This window comes from Rutidosis leptorrhynchoides, chromosome 3, assembly GCF_046630445.1.
Source record: "Rutidosis leptorrhynchoides isolate AG116_Rl617_1_P2 chromosome 3, CSIRO_AGI_Rlap_v1, whole genome shotgun sequence".
Taxonomy (NCBI): domain Eukaryota; kingdom Viridiplantae; phylum Streptophyta; class Magnoliopsida; order Asterales; family Asteraceae; genus Rutidosis; species Rutidosis leptorrhynchoides.
Genome location: NC_092335.1, coordinates 672686455 through 672706940, shown reverse-complemented (window position 1 = coordinate 672706940; position 20486 = coordinate 672686455).

The following is a 20486-nucleotide window of genomic DNA, read 5'->3' as shown; positions in this document are numbered from 1 at the left end:
TTAAGTCATCGTTAGTCGTTACATGTAAATGTTGTTTTGAAACCTTTAGGTTAACGATCTTGTTAAATGTTGTTAACCCATTGTTTATTATATTAAATGAGATGTTAAATTGTTATATTATCATGATATTATGATATATAATATATCTTAGTATGATATATATACAGTTAAATGTCGTTACAACGATAATCGTTACATATATGTCTCGTTTCGAAATCATTAAGTTAGTAGTCTTATTTTTACATATGTAGTTCATTGTTAATACACTTAATGATATATTTACTTATCATTTAACATAATTAACCAAGTGTATCAATATCTTAATATGATTCATATGTACCTTTTAAGACGTTGTTATAACGATAATCGTTATATATATCGTTTTCGAGTTTCTTAATTTAATAGTCTCATTTTTATGTATATAACTCATTGTTAAAATACCTAATGAGATACTTACTTATAATAAAATCATGTTAACTATATATATAACTATATATATGTCATCGTATAGTTTTTATAAGTTTTAACGTTCGTGAATCACCGGTCAACTTGGGTGGTCAATTGTCTATATGAAACCTATTTCAATTAATCAAGTCTTAACAAGTTTGATTGCTTAACACGTTGAAAACATTTAGTCATGTAAATATCAATCTCAATTAATATATATAAACATGGAAAAGTTCGGGTCACTACAGAGGACCTTTTGAATCGACCAACTTACTTGTTTGGACCGACTTACTACTTGCTTACATTTTCGTATCGATTTTATCGCACATTCACTGTGAGTTATAGCTCCCTTTTTACTTTAATTATTTTTTAGACTGAGAATACATGCGCTTTTTATGTTTTACTTACTAGACACGAGTACTTAAACTTTATATATGTGTGGGTGACATAACGGCACAAATTTTCCCCTTAGCTCGGTAACGTTTAACTATTGGTTTATGAACTAGTAGAAGCGAATCTTAGATATGGATCCATAGGGTTTTACATCCCCACTCGGGCTAGTCACGCTAGCATTTAACGGGTGTTTAATACTTCGTCTGTTTTAACGCACTCGCCAAGTGTACTTTTAGGTGGTGATATATTATTTTACGTTAAGTTAGTTACCAAGTGCCCACGATTAAACATATACTTTTTCATACTGTTTTGAATACGAAATCTCGTGGTCTACATTACATTATTGTTTACAATAAAACTATAGCTCACCAACATTCGTGTTGACGTTTTTAAGCATGTTATTTCTCAGGTGCTTAGTTGAAATTGCTTCCGCTGTTATAGACTCGTTGTGTTAGACTTCTGCTGCATTGTTAGAGATGTCTCAAGCATGGACTTTTATTTTTGCATTCACTACTTATGTTATTTTTGAACCATGGTTTTGTAATGACCTTAGTGTCACGTACTTTTATTAATGCTTTCTATTCGTAGAAGTATGTTGCCTTTGTAAAACATTTGACGTTGGTAAAAATGTTACCTTTTCATGAATGTAAAACTTGTTTTAAAACAGCATATAGTATTATACCGTGTAATGGACCTGTTGTTGATGATCCGTACATGATAGTTTTAGATGGGTCATCACATTTGGTATCAGAGCATCGGTTGTAGGGAATTAGGCTGCATTAGTGTGTCTTGACCGAGTCGATTAGGATTCACTAATAGGACTAATATACAACTTGATCATTTACTTGTTTCTGCGGAACTATTACATACTACTGCTTACTATTACTGCTATATGTTATTGCCGTATGCTACTGTTTATTCTCACTACTGCATGCTACAACTATCTGCTTTTGATTGTATTATACTGCTATAGGACACTGTTATTACCATGCTAGGTACTGCTGTAGATGATCTAGGCTGCTGTAGTTATTATGCATGATACATGCTTGCTATATGTCTTACTGACATGGAAAAAGTTATTTTTCCTTGTTCAGATATCGGACATACCGCCTATTATCATTGACTTGGAGAGTGATTCGGACTCGTCCGCTACTTCACCGACTGTTGTTGCTGACTCACCTATTCCGTCACCACTACCCTCCGACGACTCTTGTGATTCATCTTCTGGGGATAGTAGTCACTCACCTGACCTAATGGTCATCTCTGACAATGATGAGGATCCCGAGGAGATCTCAGCTCCACCCAGCCCTAGTCTCCCGGGGCCATAGTATCATCCCAATGGTACTGTGATCCCTGGGGTAAACGGGGGCAGTCCATTTCTTAACGAACGTAGACACTGGGTCAGATACACCCCTGATGGACGAGTTGTGCCAGTTCCACCTGGTAGACATCGGATCATGACCACCGGCCAGACATATTCTCCTGCACGTGATGCACCTGCACCACCTTCAGACGACTCAGACAGTTCATCATCCGACGAGACCAGCGAGGAGGATCCCGAGGAGAATTCTAAGGAGGACCCTCGAGGAGGAGCCTGTACCGCTACCCTCTACCCTGTCAAAGAAGCGTTACCACTACGACAGTACTGTTATCCCCACTGTAAATGGAGTTCAAGAGGGCTATGATAGAGGAATACTGCCCCAGAATCGAAATTCAGAAGATGGAAGCAGAATTTTGGGAATTGAAGGTCGTAGGAACTGACCTTGATGGCTATAATCGGAGGTACGTGGAGTAGCCTTAATGTGCCCCACAATGGTTACTCCCGAGTACAAATGGATGGAGCGGTATCTGTGGGGACTTCCCAAAGACATCCAAAGGAATGTCACTTCTTCAAAACCAGGAACTGTCCCGGAAGCTATACGCATGGCGTACACCTTGATGGATCAAGTTATCCGCCAAAAGCCAGAGAAGGTGCAATCAGAATCTGGAGCAAGTAATGGGAAGCGCAAATGGGATGAAAACAAGGGTAAAGGTATTGATCAGAATCCAGTCAATAGGCATGAGCACTTTAGGGGAAGCAATGAGGGGAGAAGCCCTAACCCTAACTACAAAGGTATCCTACCTCAGTGCAAGAGATGCTATAAGCATCATACTGGGTACTGCAATGTGGTGTGTGAGAAGTGTAAGAGGACTGGACACATCAGCAAGGATTGTAAGATCAACACTTCAGCTGTGAAGGCGAACCCCAATGCGCCAAGGAAGTGCTTTGAATGCGGCCAACAGGGTCACTTCAAGAATGAATGTCCTAACAAGAAGAAGGATGGCGGGCCTGCACATGGAAGAGTCTTTAAAATGAATTCCAGAGATGCCCGCGAGGATCCTGACTTGGTTACAGGTACATTCACTGTTAATAAACTATTAGCTTCTGTCTTGTTTGATACTGGTACCGATAGTAGTTATATGTGTAGATATTTTTGCTCTGAGTTAGATTGGTCATTAGTTCCTTTGGAAGAGAATTATCTTGTTGAGGTAGCTAATGGAAAATTTGAGAAAGCTGATCAAATTTGTCGTGGAAGTATAATTAAGTTAGCTGGTGTGGATTTTAAGATTGATTTAATACCCATTAAGTTGGGGAGCTTTGACGTAATAGTCGGTATGGACTGGCTGTCAAAGGTGAAGGCAGAAGTTGTCTGTGGAGAGAAGATTATTCGTATACCTCGCGAGAATGGTGAACCTTTAATAGTTTACAGAGAGAGATGTAGCCCGAAGCTGAACCTTATTAGTTGCATGAAGGCACAAAAGGTCATGAAAAAGGGGCGTTTCGCTATCTTGGCACATGTGAAGAAATTGAAAATTGAGGAGAAAAGAGTGAAGGATGTGCCGATTGTAAACGAATTTTTTGAAGTTTTTCCAAAAGAATTACTGGGATTACCACCGCCTCGATCAGTGGAGTTTCAGATCGATCTAGTGCCAGGAGCTGCACCTATAGCTCGCACACCTTATCAACTTGCACCTTTCGAACTACAAGAGTTGCAGAGTCAACTACAAGAATTGCCAGACCGTGGATTTATTCAACCAAGCTCTTCGGCTTGGGGCGCTCCCGTTTTGTCCGTGAAGAAGAAAGATGGATCTTTCCGCATGTGTATCGACTACCGCGAGCTGAACAAGTTGACAATCAAGAACCGGTATCCCCTTTCCAGGATTGATGATCTATTCGATCAGCTACAAGGATCAAACGTTTACTCCAAGATTGATCTACGGTCAGGTTATCACCAATTGAGGGTGAAGTAGGGCGATGTCCCCAAGACTGCATTCCGAACTCGTTATGGTCATTATGAGTTTCTTGTGATGTCATTTTGTTTGACTAACGCACCTGCCGTGTTTATGGATCTTATGAACCGCGTGTGCAAGCCGTATCTAGACAAATTTGTTATCGTATTCATAGATGATATCTTAATCTATTCCAAAAGCGAAGAAGAACACGAACAACATCTTCGACTCGTGCTTGAGCTCTTGAGACACGAACAACTCTATGCCAAATTCTCCAAGTGTGAATTTTGGTTGAAGGAAGTTCAATTTCTTGGTCATATTGTGAGCGATCAGGGTATCAAGGTCGATCTCGCGAAAATCAAAGTCATTAGCAAGTGGGAAACCCCCACTACTCCTACTCATATTCATCAATTTTTAGGCCTCGCCGGTTATTATCGTAGATTCATCGAAGGTTTCTCTTTGATTTCGCGTCCTTTAACCACATTAACTCAGAAAGGGAAGAAATTCGTTTGGACGGCCGAACAAGAGTCGGCAATTCAAACCCTGAAGTAGAAGTTAACCACCGCACCTATCTTATCCCTTCCCGAAGGCAATGATGATTTTGTTGTATATTGCAACGCCTCGAAACATGGTTTTGGGTGTGTATTGATGCAACGAAAGAAGGTCATTGCTTACGCCTCTCGACAATTGAAGATTCATGAACGAAACTACACGACGCACGATCTCGAGCTTGGAGCCGTTGTATTTACACTCAAATTGTGGAGACACTATCTTTACGGAACTAAAAGCACCATCTTCATCGACCACAAAAGCCTCCAACACATTTTCGATCAAAAGCAACTGAATATGAGACAACGACGGTGGATCGAGACATTGAATGATTACAATTGTGAACTTCGTTACCATCCTAACAAGGCAAACGTAGTAGCCGATGCCTTGAGCTAAAAGGAAAGAATGGTACCTCTTCGTGTCCGAGCCTTAAACATCACCATCCATGCAAATCTCAATAGCCAAACTCGTGTAGCCCAAGATGAGGTTCTCATGGATGAGAATATTTCTCCAGAATGCTTGAACATTATCGTCTCTCGATTTGAGGTTAAGGATACTGGACTCCGACATTTTGTCGGAAGAATTTGGGTGCCTAGTTATGGGGATTTACGAAGCCTTATTCTGGACGAAGCCCATAAGTCACGATATTCGATTCATCCCGGAGCTGGTAAGATATACCACGATCTCAAGGAACAATACTGGTGGCCGAATCTTAAAAAGGACATTGCAACTTATGTTGGAAAGTGTTTAACTTGTTCCAAGGTCAAAGTCGAGCATCAAAAGCCATCCGGGTTACTTCAACAACCCGAAATCCCGCAATGGAAGTGGGAAAGAATAACGATGGACTTTATCACGAAACTACCAAAGACGGTAGGCGGTTATGATACCATCTGGGTTATTATTGTCCGTCTCACCAAATCCGCTCACTTCCTAGCCATGAAAGAAACCGATACAATGGACAAACTTGCGCAACTGTACATAAAGGAAATTGTATCTCGTCACGGTGTACCCTTATCGATTATTTCCGACCGAGATGCCCGTTTCGCTTCAAGATTTTGGCGTTTCTTACAAGAAGCCTTGGGAACACGTTAGACATGAGTACCGCATATCACCCACAAACCGACGGATAAAGCGAACACACGATTCAAACCTTGGAGGACATGTTACGTGCTTGTGTTATTGATTTCAGAAAAGCTTGAGAAAAGCATTTGCCTCTAGCCGAATTCTCTTACAACAATATCTATCACGTGAGTATTAAAGCCGCACCTTTTGAAGCTCTATATGGCCGTAAATGTCTTTGAGACCCTAATATTTATGGTACATAGAATTTAAATGATGTACGTATAGTGGGTGAAGCGTGGTATAAATTTAAAAGCTGACAGACTGTTTTGAGCCTCGTGCGCGCCGCGCACACTGCCTGGCAACAGTTTCCTGCTTTTTTTAATTTAAGTTAAATGAGGGGCTTTTTGGTCATCTCATTTGGGGACGGATCTGAAGCCATATCAGCTGATTTGGATCCAACTTTGGATCATTTTCATATCCACAAACACTCTCATCTATCTGTGACGACCCGGGCATTTCCGACCAAATTTAAACTTAATCTTTATATGTTCCGACACGATAAGCAAAGTCTGTAATGTTGAGTTTCAAAAATTTTGGAATTATATTCATGTAATCAATTACCCTTTGACCGTGCTCGACGACTCACCAACATTTATGTGCATAGATATGTATATATAATATATAGTTATATTGATGGAAAACGTTAACAAAGTATTAGATATATAATACTTCACATGAACGTATTTTTTTCAATATAAGTTTATTATATCTATCAATGAGATTAAAAGATAATATCAAATGATTGAATTATCAGATACATTGTGATATGATTACGGGTCTCTATAGTAAGGTCCACTATGATTTAAGAAATCTGTTCTCTTTAACGGTATTCAGAATAAATGGTAATGTGATTTACAAGTAAGAACAAATGTGTCAATTAACGAAGGTTAGACAAAAGTTAGTGGAGAATTGAATTTCATAATATTCGATTGATCTATTTTCAAACGTGCGGAAACGCTTTTAGATTCAATAGAACTTGATTATTTAAGATGCCTTTGTTCAAATAATGTGAGTTGGAATATTAGTTGTTAGATGTATAAATAACTTGCAACGTGTAAACGTGTTTATGCATATTGAATATATATATATATGTATATGATTTTCTTTTCTAATTTATGTTATGATATAACGATTCTTACTATTTTAAACTTTTAACAAAATGATTTTTAAATATAATTAGTTTTGGGAAACGAAATTTATATATTTATTTGATTTAGTTTTAAACGTATTAAAACATTTTCATTTTAAAAAGAACTTTATTATTAAAACATTTTATAATATAATATGTTTATGAATTTAAAATTTGAAGAACTTAATTTAAACTTTATATTATAAATCTTGCAAATATATTTTTAGTGTTACTAAATAATAATTTCGAAACGATTTAAAAGTTTAATGAACTTTGAAATATATTTAGTTTTGAAAAATTATATAATATATTATTTATATTTTAAAATGAAAGTATATATTTATTTTTACAATGTAATAAGATTTAATATTAATTTAACTATAAAAAATTTATTTAAATAATACTATTATATATATATATATATGTATACATATATATATAACGAGAAGATGATTTATAGAAACAATTGAACAAAACACTCAAAAGATTAATTTACATTTTGAGTGATATAGTTTTTGATAATCTAAGTCTATTTTTGACAAGGGTACGAGTCACGAAACGTAAAGTGCTAGTTTTCTAAATGTACGCAAATGCGTTCGAAAAACCGGAACCGGGACTTAAGTCGAGTGACAATGTACGAGTCATCAGAACGAAAATTACAAGTCATATATGCAGGTAAATATAATATATTATTTAATTAATTATAAAGATTAAATATATTATATAATTAAAACGTGGTGTTGGCAGAGTAAAACAACGATGATGAGCTGGTTGACTATGTCATGCGATCGCATAAAAACAACATCGAAGTACTAAAGCATCCGCAACCATTGATGGGGTTCGTTAGGCCCAATAGATCTATCTTTAGGATTCGCGTCAATTAGTAGATCGGTTTACTAATTCTTAGGTTACCAAGCAAAAAGGGGCATATTCGGCTTCGATCATTCACCCATATAATGTAGTTTCATTTACTTGTGTCTATTTCATAAAACATTTATAAAACTGCATGTATTCTCATCCCAAAATATTAGATTTTAAAAGTGGGACTATAACTCACTTTCACAGATTTTTTACTTCGTCGGGAAGTAAGACTTGGCCACTGGTCGATTCACGAACCTATAACAAATATGTACATATATATCAAAGTATGTTCAAAATATATTTACAACATTTTTAATACGTTTTACTGTTTTAAGTTTATTAAGTCAGCTGTCCTCGTTAGTAACCTACAACTAGTTGTCCACAGTTAGATGTACGGAAATAAATATATATATATATTATCTTGAATCAATCCACGACCCAGTGTATACACGTCTCAGGCTAGATCACAACTCAAAGTATATATATATTTGGAATCAACCTCAACCCTGTATAGCTAACTCCAACATTACTGCATATAGAGTGTCTATGGTTGTTTCAAATAATATATATACATGGGTCGATATGATATGTCAAAACATTCGCATACGTGTCTATGGTATCCCAATATTACATAATATATTAGAATACATGAATAATACAATATGAGTTAGCTAGGATATGATTAATATAGATTTGTTACCAATTTTCACGTAGTTACAACAAGCAAAAATATCCAATCTTGTTTTACCCATAACTTCTTCGTTTTAAATCCGTTTTGAGTGATTCAAGTTGCTATGGTTTCATATTGAACTTAAGTTTATGAATATAAACATAAAAATTATAAGTTTATAGTCGGAAATACAAGTTACAAGTCATTTTTGTAAAGGTAGTCATTTCAGTCGAAAGAACGACGTCTAGATGACCATTTTGGAAAACATACTTCCATTTTGAGTTTAACCATGATTTTTGGATATAGTTTCATGTTCATAAGAAAAATCATTTTCCTATAAGAACAACTTTTAAATCAAAGTTTATCATAGTTTTTAATTAATTAAGCCAAAACAGCCCGCGGTGTTATTTCGACGGCGTATATCCGGTTTTACGGTGTTTTTCGTGTTTTCAGGTTTTAAATCATTAAGTTAGAATATCATATAGATATATAACATGTGTTTAGTTGATTTTAAAAGGCAAGTTAGAAGGATTAACTTTTGTTTGCGAACAAGTTTAGAATTAACTAAACTATGTTCTAGTGATTACAAGTTTAAACCTTCGAATAAGGTAGTTTTATATATATGAATCGAATGATGTTATGAACATCATTACTACCTCAAGTTTAGTAGGTAAACCTACTGGAAAAGATGAAAAAATAACTTGAGCTTCAAAGGATCTTTGATGGCTTGGAAGTTCTTGAAATAGAATCATGACACAAAAACAAGTTCAAGTAAGATTATTACTCGAATTAAGATAGTTATAGTTATAGAAACTAAATCAAAGCTTGAATATGAATATTACCTTTATTTAGAAAGATAACCTACTGTAAATAACAAAGGTTTCTTGATCTTAGATGATTGCTTGGAATGGATTAGGAAACTTGGAAGTAAACTTGTAAACTTGGAAGTTTTCTTGATGTGTTCTTGAGTAATTGTTTTTATGATGATTATAGGTAATAATCAAAGCTTGTATTTGATGATTTTTGCTGGAAAAATAGTAACTTAGATGTTCATGGAAGAGTGTGTGTGTTTTGAGAGAGAATTGGGAAGAAAATTGGAAGTGAAATGGAGTAGGTGGTGAGTGGTGAAGGTGAGTGGGGTTAAAAGGAGTTCTTGCTTTTGTTTCCTTGCTCATAAGTCATGCTAGTTGTCTAATTGTTGGTTCCACATGTTTGTTGACTATCTAGGGCTGCTAAGAGCTGAATTATTATGTGTATATATCAATAGTATATACGTCTAGGAGCTGGGTATTGTACAAGTACGAATACGGTTGCATACGAGTAGAATTATTGATAAAATTGAACGAGAATGTAATTGTAAGCATTTTTGTTAAATAGAAGTACTTTGATATGTGTCTTGAAGTCTCTCAAAAGTGTACTAATATGAAAGGACACGTTCATATACATTATAAATGATTCACAATAGTTGATTACATTGCGAGGTATTTGACCTCTATATGATACATTTTACAAACATTGCATTCGTTTTTAAAAGACAAACTTTCTTTACATCAAAAATTGACAGGCATGCATTCCATTTCATAATATCCACTATCCAACTATAAATTTATTTAATAATAATCTTTGATGAACTCAATGACTCGAATGCAACGTTCTTCGAAATATGCTATGAAAGACTCCAAGTAATATCTTTAAAATGAGCAAATGCACAGCGGAAGATTTCTTTAACACCTGAGAATAAACATGCTTTAAAGTGTCAACCAAAAGGTTGGTGAGTTCATTAGTTTATCATAATCATTTATTTCCATCATTTTAATAGACCACAAGAATTTCATTTCCAGTTCTCATAAATATACGTCCCATGCATAGAGACAAAAATAATCATTCATATGGTGAACACCTGGTAACCGACATTAACTAGATACATATAAGAATATCCCCTATCATTCCGGGATCCTCCTTCGGACATGATATAAATTTCAAAGTACTAAAGCATCCGGTACTTTGGATGGGGTTTGTTAGGCCCAATAGATCTATCTTTAGGATTCGCGTCAATTAGGGTGTCTGTTCCCTAATTCTTAGATTACCAGACTTTAATAAAAAGGGGCATATTCGATTTCGATAATTCAACCATAGAATGTAGTTTCAATTACTTGTGTCTATTTTGTCAAACATTTATAAAAGCGCATGTATTCTCAATCCCAAAAATATAAAGGGTAAAAAGGCAAATGAAACTCACCATACTGTATTTCGTAGTAAAAATACATATAACGTCATTGAACAAGTGCAAGGTTGGCCTCGAATTCACGAACCTAAATTAATTATATATATTTATGTGTTGGTCAATATTTGTCTAACAAAATAGGTCAAGTCATAGTGTACCACAATCCTAATGCTCGAGACTAATATGCAAAAGTCAACAAAAGTAAATTTGACTCAAAATAATTTCCAAAAATCTATACATGATTAATATATAGTTTAAATATCGTCATTTTTTATATTTTTAAAAGATTTATTAGAGTAAATAATATAGTTTATTTATTAATAAATAAAATTTTATATTAAATTTATATAATAAAATATACTTTTATATATATATATTAAGTAATAAAATTTATAGGGTTCATTTAATATCATAAAGATAATATGATAGGTATTATTAAAGTAAGTTATTACACGTAGTAAAATATGTTTGTATCACATATTTATTTGATAAAATAATATCTATAATGATAGTAAGTAAAAGTTGTATTATTTTGTAATAATAATAATTATTATAAAAATATCAATATTTATAATTACTAAGATGACATTATGATAAAACGATAATTCTAATTATGATAACTTTAATATTTACGATAATTTTTAATATTATCTTTAAAATAATAATTCTATTTAAAATAATAATAATAATAATGATATTTTATAGTAACAATGACATTTCTATTAAAATGATAATTTTTATTAAAATGATAGTTTTAATACTAACGATACTTTTAATAATAATAGTAATGATAAAAATAATAAGAACGATAATTTTATCTAAATCAATATCTTATAATATTTTAATTTCATTATGATACTCTTACTCATTATTTCCTAATCGTTTCGTTTAATAGCTTTTAATCGTCTTTTATATCGTGTTCATAATAATGATAATAATAGTAATCAAAATAATTAGGTGTTACAAATATTTGTTTTAATTACACTAATATTAATAATGATAGTTACTATAACATTATTAACGATAATACTAATAATTATCTTAATGATAATATAGTAATAGTAATAATAACAATAACAATAACCATTTTTAAATAATGATATATATATTAATAATGATAATAATAATAATAATACTACTAATAATAATAATAATAATAATAATAATAATAATTGGATAATAATAATAATACTAATTATAACTTTAATGATAATAACGATAGTAATAATAAAAAAAATAACAATTTTTAATGATAAATCCCTTTTATTGATAAAGATAATAATAATGATAATAATAAGATAAAACTTGAACGACGATAAAAACGACGATAATAATAATAATCATTTTTAATAAAAATATCAAAAATTCAATTGATTATAACTTCTAATCCGTTCATCAAAACCATTCGATATCTAAATGAAAAGTTCTTAATTTTTCGCTAGCTTTCCAAGGACATGCATATCTTATACCTTATCTCAACCGCAAGTGTAGCTAATTCAAGATTTAACCTAACCTGTCTAAGGGCAATATCAAAAGTACAAGCATGCATAATCCTAAATACTCGAGCACTAGTCATGGATACACTATTAGTATGTAAAAGTTAAATTATGAGTACTCACGTATCAATATTGAGATTCAATATTGCAGGAAAGGTACGTAGATGCAACAGAAATGATAAACACTATATTGACCTCACGAGCATGCCCATGAACCATACTCAATCACCTCCATAGCTATAACCCATAATTTCCTTAATCCTATCCTACTCGAAAAACAATTTCGAAATCACTCGGACAGCACTCTGTTGTAATATTTTATGTATACTAATAATATCTTGAAATAATACGGAGTAAATATATATATGTAAATCGATTGAGAGAGTTTAGAGAAAAATATTTTTAAGTTTCTATGAAATAATGAAACCTATTGAATTCTATTTATAATAGATTTTTGAATTATTAAAGTGAATTATTAAAGTATGAATTATTAAAGTGAATTATTAAAGTATGAATTATTAAAGTGAATTATTAAAGTATAAATTATTAAAGTGAATTATTAAAGTATGAATTATTAAAGTGAATTATTAAAGTTAAAGTAAAGTAAAAATAAATTAAAGGTAAAGTTTAAGTATAGTAAAAGTATAAAACTATGTACGTATAATACGCGTATAAATATATATAATATTAATTTAAATCATTATATATATTTAATAAAATAAAATATAAATATCGTTATCTTTATCATGCTAGTTAAGTAATGAGTTGTCAAAAGTGGTTCTAGATATTTATAAAAGTTATATACGTTTTAATAATAAATTTCTTTTTAAACTGAAAACGTTTTTATACGTTTGAAACTAAATAGATCAATCGAGTCTTTATGAGATTCAATCTTCCACTATCCTTTGTCTAGTTCTCAATGATTGACAATTTGTTCTTATTTATAAATCACTTTACTATTTTCCGAATATTGTTAAAATGAAAAGATTTCTCAAATCAACGTGGGCCTTTCAACAGAGGCTTGTAATCATAATTCAATATATCTGATAATTCAATCATTTGATCTTCTCTTCTAATTCCATTGATAAATATTTTGAAACAGATACAATCATATAAAGTATTTAATCTAATATTTTGTTTACGTTTCAAGTTATAATATATATACACATATACATATATAATCATATACGTTTAATGGTTCGTGAATCATTGGAACTTGGTCGAGGTTGAATGAATGTATGAACATAGTTTAAAATTCTTGAAATTTAACTTAACAAATATTGCTTATCGTGTCGGAAACATATAAAGATTAAAGTTTAAATTTGGTTGGAAATTTCCGGGTTGTCACAGTACCTACCCGTTAAAGAAATTTCGTCCCGAAATTTGAGTGGAAAGGTTGTGAATGATAATAAGTATGTTTTCATGATGCATACGGGCTGAAAATTAGAGTTTTATCATCAGCGAATAATTTGAATAAACAATCCATTTATATGAAGAGTACGAATGAAGCTAACATAGAAGAGTGAAATGAGTAAGTGTAGATTCATCTATCATTTGACATAGATATGATTGATTCCCAGATTTCAAGGGATTTGAAGAAAAATCTTCTTAATAAGATTTGACTCTCCGGTAATCAAGGGAATTAGGATTCGTTTTAAATACGATCGTCCATTTTAATTGTTCTGTCAGAGATTTTCTTATAAATTCACCTCCTTCGTTTCCTTACAACTCACACCTTCTGTTGATGCATTTTATACAAGTCCCTAGACATCTACCCACGTCCATTGCAGGTACAACAGTTTACAGGCTACCATGATTGCTCGTTATTATCCTATCCGTGTTTGTATGTGGTTACAGGAACTGCAGGAACGAGATTTAGATGTTTGACTATGTTAGAATTAGTCAGACGTACGAGTGAAGCCTCACTAGTACGGCTGACAGGCTCATACGCACGGTTGATGCTGAGCTAAGTCACAATTACAACCTAAATGAGAAGACACGAGTGAGTGATCACCCGTACGGCTGATGAAGCCAACTCGTACGTGTGATGAATGAATCGTATGGGTGAGTCAACAGCAGGGGTATATAAAGTCTTATGTTCTTCATTTTAGGTTAAGCCTCTCATTTGTTACACACACTCAGATCTAGTGAGCTCCTCCGATTCTCTCTCAGTCCAAATCACCCAGGTGGTGAATAATAGCTCTAGGTGTTGATCTAATCACACTTGATTTAGTTGTGGTTTGACTAAATTAATCAAAAAAAAAAAAACTTAACCTATTCACTAGAGGGTTTGATTCACTCATTCCGCCATTGTGTGAGTTAAATCTGTTGATTTCTAAGTTTTTAGTCATGTTTCATCACCTTCTATTCTTTCCCCCTCAAATCATATTTTAAAGTATTCATCAATATGCTCCATCCAGTTCTGATTCTCGATATACTTCTAACTTTCATATCGGTCATTCTTCTTTTTCATCTACTGCCGGAAGAATCTATTTACTTCTACTATACTCTTGGGTTTATAGTGTTTCTAGTTCTCCCGTGGCTTTATATTGCTATATGCATCGATATATATGGTTTATAATTTTTGGTTTGTCGTTGGGCTTTATATGTTCCCTTATATTTCAAAGTCTCTGCTTCTGTCTTCTATAATCATTATCATTCACAGTTAATGCTCTCTTTTATTTGCTGCAATTTATACCCCAATTTCTATTTCAGAGTTTTGTCCTTTCGTTTCTTCTTCTTGCGATTAAGCACCACTTGTAATGGTCCAGAATTCACAGATATGAATTTCGAAATGAACATTGTTAATGTTCTAGGAAGAAAATTGTGATGGCACGATCTTGACTTGTCAAATTACTAGAATGCCTTGGAAAAGGCCGAATCATCAAGAAATATTTTCTTGATATTTTAGAGGTTAAATAGAATACAAGAGTCGTATATCATGGCACATGATGATGTTATGATCTGTGAATCATCATGTTCCATTTAGAAACTCAGCATGACTTACTGTAATATAATCACATTAATCAAGTGTCATTATATTATACTAATGCATGCTTCAGTTCCCAACACTATTTCAAAATATTCCTATTTTAAACTTGAATGTTTCAGAATTTAGAAACTAAAATAGTTTCTTTTATGATGTAATACAGATAGCGCGAAGAGGTAAATGATTTCAAATAAGAAAAATTAAGAAAATATCTTCAGAAATATGGAGGATATTTATAATGAAAGATATGATGATATTTTAGAATTTCTAATATCAGAGGATGATGAAGAATATTGTCCGTAGGGTTTTAGAGTCAGGAGCAAGGTATTCGTTAATGACTTCAGCCGGTACTGAATCATTTGGATCCTTTGAAGTCAGGTTCAGTCTTTGTAATTTGTCCACAGCCTCCTTCCTACTTTGCTCAATCCGTTTTCCAGTTCCAAAACTTCTCTTTTTCTGCGCTTTGCCAGCACACTTCATCATTATCATCCAGCTTTTATCGTTTAAAGTCGTTTATAGTTTTTCTGCTTCATCAGCATTTTTTCCATTTTCAGAGAACCAATTCGTAGTTCGGAGTGTTTTTCAGAAACTTCACATTCAAATTAAGTCCAGAAGATAGACGTTATATATACACATATAACTGTTGGCGTTGACATGCTGCGAGATTTCAAAATACTAATTGCTAATTTCCAATGATTCGTATGGAAATTCTCATTACAAGATGCGAATGAGTAAATGATGGGGTTTCAATGAATAATTATAATGACTTTTTGGAGAGGCTAAAGTCAAAGGGTAATGAAGTTGTTGGTACATCTGCTAATAATGTGGTGGAATGTAAAAGGTTCCCTGGTAACGATAGTGTATATCTCAAGGTTATAATAAGGTTAATCTGACTGAAAAGTCGAAGTTGACTTGCTGGAGCTGTGACAAAACTGGCTACTTTGAATAGGAGTTGCAAAGTTATTTTTGCTAATAAATGCCAAAGAATCTGACGCGGATACGTTGTTTAAACTTTTACTTTGGTTTCAAGAGTTTTTCAGGTACATAACTGTGGATAACATGTGGTTGGATCATCATCTCGATTGCTCATCATTCGAAGTGTCTTCAGAAATTTTCGAAGAGTTTGAACACAGATTGTAATCGTTAACATACATTTGATGTTCTAACACAGTTTTGAAGTTAAAATATAGCTTGTGAAAGATGTAAGGATCTAAGAGTGATGATTTTCGTCATATCTCAAGTTGAATTTTGAGATTTCAAAATTAGAATATGTAATTAAATTTTGAATGAGTATGGTTGTTTTGATTTCTATAAAAGAATGTATATTGTTGTGAAAGTAGGGAGTATAATGGATGATTTGCTGAATCAGATTCGAAGAATGTAATATATTAATTGTGAATTTATATATCTCTCGGGTATTACCTACCCGTTAAAAAATTTCAAAATTAATATTTTGCACAAAAGAATTTTATTACAGTCTTTATGAAAATATATATATGTATATTTTCTTCAGGTGTAACATAGATTTAATGAGTTAATGTTAAATTAAACTCATTTGATTTACGGTTGAAACTAGAATTGAATAATCCCTAAAGGCTTTAAAAAGTACATAACTTTTGCGCAGTATTTCTTTAATGACATTGAAATTATGAATCAATACTTCGTTATTTGTTGATGTATGATGTTCGGTTCGTGGAATTCTTGTGAATTTCGCAAATTACGAATGATGTTATCTGAAAAGTTTCGGGTACATCGATGATGAAAGTGTAAAATCAAATATATAATTGATTTATTATGAATTGGAATTTGTTGAATTGCGACATAGATTGTAGTTAACGCTGGTTAAGTTGCGGCCGAAGGACGTACATTATTGCATATTTGTAATATGAATTAACCGAGTAGTTAAGATTCACACACAATAGCTTAGCACGGAAAGATTTATTTCATAATATATATATATATATATATATATATATATATATATATATATATATATATATATATATATATATATATATATATATATATATATATATATATATATATATATATATATATATAATATACATATAATTTCTTCAGAGGGAATGAGTTAATTCTTCATAACTCGTTGATACAATATACACGTTATTGATTCGTAATGATGTCCACAGTGATTCTTGAACTGACGGAGTTTGTGATTTATCGGTGTTGTTGATTCGGATGTTGATTGTACTGAAGATGCTGGTAACGCTGATGGTACTGTTGATGCTGTTGGTAAAGCAAGTTTAGCTTGTTAATCACACACCATTTTTGTCAGGGTTTCTACTCTTCCTTCTATCATTTTGGTTCGCTTAACTGATTTATAGTTAGGGCTACATTAGATAATCTCTAAGACTTCAGAGATTACATAATCGTCGCGGAATGTTTCTCCAATGAAGTTATGAATTAATACTTCGTCAGTTATTGTTGTTGGTACTCCTTGGTATCTATGGTGCGTATGACGTTGATGCTCGTGGGACAGATTGTGAAGTTGAGGTTTACGACGCGGTTGTGGTTGGAGGTGGTAATGATACTGTTGGCGTTGATGATGGTGGTACTGGTTATGTTGCAGATGCTGCTGCTGGTGTTTTTAATCTCTGCACCATATTCTCCAAAGCCACTACCCGAGCGCGAAGCTCGTTGACTTCTTCTATTACACCGGGGTGATTTTCGGTTCGGACGAGCGGATAAATAAAATCTAAAATTTGATGTAATATATAATCGTGACGAGATACTCTGGAAATGAGCGAGAAAATGGTGTTTCGGACAGGTTCGCCGGTAAGTGCTTCAGGTTCTTCGTCAAGAGGGCAATGTGGTGGATGGAAGGGATCACCTTCTTGTTGTCTCCAATGATTGAGGATGCTACGAACCCATCCCCAATTCATCTAGAATAGGTGATGACTGATTGGTTGATCTATTCCGGTCACACTGCTTTCGGAGCTTGAATGGGATTCCATTTCGGAATCTGAGTGACTTGAACTGATGACGAATTCCATTTCGTACGATTGGATAAAGGATTTTTTTTTTTTATATGATATGATTTTGGCTAACGGATGGTATTCTAATTACATAGAATATATATATATATATATATATATATATATATATATATATATATATATATATATATATATATATATATATATATATAGATCAAAAGATTTCGTAGATTACGGAGGACTTTGCGGGATATGTCAGGCAAAGTTTAAAGTAACAGATACGATAAGATATGATTTAGCAGATATGCTAAGATATGAATTTTTGTCTATACACTATTCATGCAATCAATGCAGCAAGACGTGTCTTAGACTAAAAATGATAAGCAGGTAATTTCCTGAGGATGATAGGTAGTTAATTTTTTACACAAAATGATAAGCAAAACTTTTGACATGCAGACACGGTCGAAGTCCAGACTCACTAATGCATCCTATCGACTTATCAGTTAGACACACTAATGCAGACCTCGTTCGCTAAGACCACCGCTCTGATACCAACTGAAAGGACCCGTTTATATACATTATAAATGATTGATAATAGTTGATTACATTGCGAGGTATTTGACCTCTATATGATACATTTTACAAACATTGCATTCGTTTTTAAAAGACAAACTTTCTTTACATCAAAAATTGACAGGCATGCATACCATTTCATAATATCCACTATCCAACTATAAATTTATTTAATAATAATCTTTGATGAACTCAATGACTCGAATGCAACGTTCTTCGAAATATGCTATGAAAGACTCCAAGTAATATCTTTAAAATGAGCAAATGCACAGCGGAAGATTTCTTTAACACCTGAGAATAAACATGCTTTAAAGTGTCAATCAAAAGGTTGGTGAGTTCATTAGTTTATCATAATCATTTATTTCCATCATTTTAATAGACCACAAGAATTTCATTTCCAGTTCTCATAAATATACGTCCCATGCATAGAGACAAAAATAATCATTCATATGGTGAACACCTGGTAACCGACATTAACTAGATACATATAAGAATATCCCCTATCATTCCAGGATCCTCCTTCGGACATGATATAAATTTCGAAGTACTAAAGCATCCGGTACTTTGGATGGGGTTTCTTAGGCCCAATAGATCTATCTTTAGGATTCGCATCAATTAGGGTGTCTGTTCCCTAATTCTTAGATTACCAGACTTTAATAAAAAGGGGCATATTCGATTTCGATAATTCAACCATAGAATGTAGTTTCAATTACTTGTGTCTATTTCATCAAACATTTATAAAAGCGCATGTATTCTCAGTCCCAAAAATATAAAGGGTAAAAAGGCAAATGAAACTCACCATACTGTATTTCGTAGTAAAAATACATATAACGTCATTGAACAAGTGCAAGGTTGGCCTCGGATTCACGAACCTAAATTAATTATATATATTTATGTGTTGGTCAATATTTGTCTAACAAAATAGGTCAAGTCATAGTGTACCACAATCCTAATGCTCGAGACTAATATGCAAAAGTCAACAAAAGTAAATTTGACTCAAAATAATTTCCAAAAATCTATACATGATTAATATATAGTTTAAATATCGTCATTTTTTATATTTTTAAATATTTTTAAAAGATTTATTAGAGTAAATAATATAATTTATTAATAAATAAAATTTTATATTAAATTTATATAATAAAATACACTTTTATATATATATTAAGTAATAAAATTTATAGGGTTCATTTAATATCATAAAGATAATATGATAGGTATTATTAAAGTAAGTTATTACACGTAGTAAAATATGTTTGTATCACACATTTATTTGATAAAATAATATCTATAATGATAGTAAGTAAAAGTTGTATTATTTTGTAATAATAATTATTATTATAAAAATATCAATATTTATAATTACTAAGATGACATTATGATAAAACGATAATTCTAATTATGATAACTTTAATATTTACGATAATTTTTAATATTATCTTTAAAATAATAATTCTATTTAAAATAATAATAATAATAATGATATTTTATAGTAACAATGACATTTCTATTAAAATGATAATTTTTGTTAAAATGATAGTTTTAATACTAACGATACTTTTAATAATAATAGTAATGATAAAAATAATAAGAACGATAATTTTATCTAAATTAATATCTTATAATATTTTAATTTCATCATGATACTCTTACTCATTATTTCCTAATCGTTTCGTTTAATAGCTTTTAATCGTCTTTTATATCGTGTTCATAATAATGATAATAATAGTAATCAAAATAATTAGGTGTTACAAATATTTGTTTTAATTACACTAATATTAATAATGATAGTTACTATAACAT